Source organism: Aedes albopictus, chromosome 1 (assembly GCF_035046485.1).
Source record: "Aedes albopictus strain Foshan chromosome 1, AalbF5, whole genome shotgun sequence".
Taxonomy (NCBI): domain Eukaryota; kingdom Metazoa; phylum Arthropoda; class Insecta; order Diptera; family Culicidae; genus Aedes; species Aedes albopictus.
Window position 1 is genome coordinate 90661821 of NC_085136.1, and position 4988 is coordinate 90666808.

The following is a 4988-nucleotide window of genomic DNA, read 5'->3' on the forward strand; positions in this document are numbered from 1 at the left end:
CCATGAGATTCCTCCAGGGGCTCCTATTGGTCTTCCTCCGGGAATTTTTGCTGGGATTCATCAAGCAAATTCTACTAGGGATTCCTTTGAAGATTTCCTTCAGCATTCCTGCTGGTATTCTTCCAGGAGTTCTTCCAGAAATTCCTGAGATTTCTCCAGGCACTCCTATTGGCTTTCCTCCATGAAATCCAGCTAGGATTTCTCAGCATATTCAGAAATTCAGAAATTCTAACTGTGGTAAATAATTCCAAGAACACTTCTGGGGATTTCTTCTGGCATACCTACTCAAAGCAATACTTTCGAGAAATCTTCTGAGATTCCTCTAGAAATGTCTCCTGCGATTCCATCAGAGAATCCTTCAGAAAACTTCTACCGATTCTCTCAAAGAGAACTGTACGTATTCCTCCAAGGAACATCTCTTGGGATTCCCCCGACATTCCTGATGGGGTTTTCCTATAATTCCTGAAGAGATTCCTCCAGCAATTTCTGTTAGGATATCTTCTCTAGCAATTCCTTCTATGATACCTCCTAGGATATCTTCTAGGAATTCCTCCAGAAATTTCTTCAAGAATTCTTGGTGAACAATTCCTGAGATTATTCCAAAAGTTTCAACGGTGATTCTTTCAGAAACATCTTCAGATGTTTTATTCAGAAATTTTAGCAGGGATCCCTCAAGCAATTGCAATTGCGGTTATACAAGCAATTCATCCTGTGACTCCTCCAGAAATTCTTACTGTAATATCTTCATGTGTTCTTCTAGGGATTTCTCTAGAGATCTCTCGTGAGATTCTTCCAGAAACTCTAGCTGGGATTATTCATGGCAATATTTCTTAGATTCTTCCAGAAGTTCCTCTGGTGTGATTCCTCCAGGAATTCCTTCAGTGATTTTATCCAGGGATTCCTCCAGTAATTTCTCACGGCCTTCCTCCAGAAATTTCAGCTGCGATTTCTCAAGCAATTATTCTTGCGATTCTTGCAACTGTTTTTGCTAGGACTCCTCCAGAAAGTCTAACTGTGTCACTTCAAAAATTCTGCCAGGGAATCTTCTAGAGCTTTCGCCTTGCTTTCTTTCTGGGATCCTTCCGGGCAATCCTGTTGGAATTCTTGCAGAAAATATCTCATTTGTTCTTCCAGGGATTTCTCCAATGACTCATCCTGGAATTCCACCAGAGATTTTATCCAAAGATTTCTCTTGAAATTCCTCATGATATTTTTGCAGAAATGCCTTTTGGTCTTTTTCCAAGGATTCCTCAAACAACTCCTACGGTCATTCTTCCAGCAACTCCTCCTCCAGAAATTCTAGCTAGGGTACATGCAGTCCAGTAATTTGTGTAGTGATTGCTACTGGAATTTGTACTTTCTCTTAGAAACGGCTACGCAGTCTTTTAACAGTGAAACGATGTTTATTAACTGCCAACGTTTCGACAGGGGATTAGTGTCTTCTTCAGGGAAAATTAACTTGGTCGTTCTGGTCTTGTGTTTTGTCTAACTGTAACTGTTCTGTTCTGGCACTACGGGATTCTTCCACGAAATCTTCCTGAGATTGTTTTAGAAATTCCTCCTGCGACTCCGTTAGGGCCTGGATTCCTCCAGAATACATCTACCGATTCATCCAGAGATTTATCTATGTATTTCTACAGTCAGGTATTTCTTCGAAGAATTTCTTTTGGAAAGGCATTCCTAAAGGGTTTTATTTTCTAGAATTTCCCATATAGTTTCCTCCAGAAATTCCTTCCTTTTGTTGAAATGTCTATAACGATACAACCCAGAATCCTTTTAAGAGTTCATCCAGCGATTTTTCCTAAGATCAGATTCTTCCAGAAGTCCCTCCGGTGATTCCTCCAGAAATGTTTTCCAAGACATTTATCCAAGGGTTTTTCCATAATTTTCTCATACGATTTATCCAGGAACAACTTTTGGCCTCTATGAATTCCTGCTGGATTCCTCAAGCAATGCCTGCTGTGGTTCTTCCAGCAATTCATCCAAGGACTCCTTAGAAAGACTTGCTGTAATATTTGCCGGATTTTTTCTGGGGATTATCCTAAGGATTTCTCTTGGGATTCTTCCAAAAACACTTGCTGGGATTCTTCAAGGAAATCTTCCTATGATTTTTGAAGTTCCTACGAAGTTTTCTCCAGGAATTTCTCTTGGGATTTTATTTTAGGATCATTGGCGTAGCCGGCTTTATCTTTTATTAACTCACTTTCATGAACAAACACGAGAAAGAGAAGGATGGAAGAGGGGACACTGCCCCCTTCTTTTATACCGCATATTTCGTGTTTATCAAAGAGAATGAATGAAAAAAATCGTAAGCTTGATACGTCAATGCCTGAGATTTCTACAAAACATTTTCCACGAACTCCAACTGGGATTCAACAATAGATTGCAGCTGTAATTTTTTCAGTAATCCCTCCTAGTATTCGTCCATAAATTCGTATTGTGATACCTACAGGAATCTCTCTAGGGGATTCACCTGGCATCCTTTCTGGGATACTTCCGTGCAGTTTTTCTAGGATGCACCAGAAATGCCTTTGGTGATTTTTCTACGAACTCATCCAAGAATTCCTTCAAAATTTTAGTCCATTGATTACGAAATTCATCATGAATCCTGGAACTCCTATTGGCCTTCCTCCAGGGATTCCATCTGAAGGAAACCCAATATAAATCTTCAGAAGAAGATTCTCTAAAAGAATTTCTAAAGATGAAATAGTCTAGAGAAATCCTAGGAGGTGAAATCCCATCAGGAAGTCCCTGAAGAAATCGTGAAATTACTGGAAGAATCCCAAGAAGGTCGTGGGAAAGAATTTCAGCAAGAATGCCAGGAGAAATCCCAAGAGGAATCCATAAAAGATATCATGGAAGTACACCAGTAAGAATTGCTGGAAGAGTCCTAGGAGACATTTCTGGAAGAACCACAGGAGAAATTGCTGAGGGATCATAGCTAGAATTCCTGGAGGCAGGCCAGAACGAGTTCCTGGAGGAATTCCTCCGAAGAAATCATCGGAGGAACTTCTGGAAGAATCCCAGAGATATTGTCCAAAATAACCCCACGAAAATTCTTAAAGGAATCTCAATATAAATTCCTAGTAGATCTCTAGAAGAATTCCGAATAGTAAGAATTTCTAAAGAAATATTAGTAGGAGTTGTTGGAGGAATCTCTGCAGAAATTTCTAGCGGGAGCCCATCAGGACTTCCTCGGAGCAATCCTAAGAGAAGTTCATTGAAGTAATTTCTCAAGGAAATTATATAGGAATACCTATAGAAATCCCTGGAAGAGTCGATAAAGTTATTTTTTGAGGAGTTCTTGGAGGAGTCCCTGAATAAATCGTAGGAGCATATATTTCGGATAACACAAAAACATCTCATAATGATGAATCTTGAAAAATCACGAATTTTTAGGTGCCACTTGACGGTATTTGTTTCATTTAAAAAAAATGGATTTGAAAATGGTTTCCGGGAAATCCTGATATCCAGAATGGCCAGAAGTATTTCAGACAACGTAAAACTAGCAGAGGATGGTGTTTTTCGAAAATCGCGATGTTTGAAGTGCCGCATGACAGTATTGATCCATTTTCAAAACTTGGCCTCGGGACTGGATTCCGGAAAATCGGTAAACCGATTCCAAAATGACCAAATGTATTCTAAGTGACCAATCATCGTGATAATATGCTATAAATTTCCGAATCATGATATTATATGTCGAATGATGATGCTTATTTATCTTCGAAAAATGGGCACCAGAACCAACGAAACGGAATCCCGTGAAATCCGTATATGGCCAAAAGTATCTCGGGTAACACAAAAACAACTCAACATAATGTATATTGAAAAAATTAGCAAGTTTAAGGTGTCGCATGATGGTATTGAATCATATTCAAAAATTGACCCCGGAACAGGTTACCCGGAACATCCGTGAAACTGGTTACAAGACACTTAGTGACCTGAATGGACTTTTATACATAATTTTCTCTCATTCTAGTTCACTTAGATCTCTAAACTAAACTGTTCTCATATCGCAAAATCACTTTCCCAATATGGACACATCCGATGACCCATTTTGATGCCGGAATAACGTCGGAACCAGGTGGCCATTTCAACAATCCTTAAATTTGAAGGATATGTGCTTCTTGTGTCAAAATTTGGTCGAAAAATATCGAAAAACAAATAAGTCATAGCGAAAAGAGTGTTTTTTTTTTTTCGGACTGTCGTTAGGAAGGTTGGGAAGGGGTAATACTTGAGTCAGAAAGGTCTTGTTTGGGTTTTATGATGGCTGTGGAAACGAATACAAGCATATTTATAAGATTTGGAATTGATACGTGGAATAGTGTAAAGCTTTTCATGAGGTACATACTATGCACTGCGATGAGAGTTTTGTTTACTGCTAGATCAATGTTCAGTGTAATAAACACCACCTATGGACCGGCGCAGTATCATAACGTCCGAGGCCATAAAGTCCCAGGACTATATGGCGCATTTTTTCGGGGCATAACATCCGAACTTGCAGATACGCCACGAAGTCCAAGGAAAGAAGGCACATAGGATATTATGACGCATCCAAACTTTTGGACGCTATTTCGCAAAAAACGCGACTTAATGTCCGGGACTGTATGGCCTCGGACGTTGTGATCCGGCCCCGTCTATTGGACGGCCCTTTAGTCTATTGAACCAACTACTTAGAAGCTTTTGTTCTACACACATTCCACTTTCTTCCGCTTGTCGGAGAGTACATAAGTGAAGTCATACAATCTGTGCAACGAGAGTAAACGTGCTGCAAATGCATATTACATCACTAGTCCAGTACACAGTTTGCAACAGTACACCAAACAACGATTGAAATTTATAGTGATTCAGCATTGGCTTTCTTTCTTCTCATCGTACAAGTTGATATTAGTCATCCTTATATTTGGCTTCGTAACTATCATCACCCATTCAACACACGGACGGATCCGTAAGCAAACTCCCCGTCGTCCGGTCTCGACGACGACCGG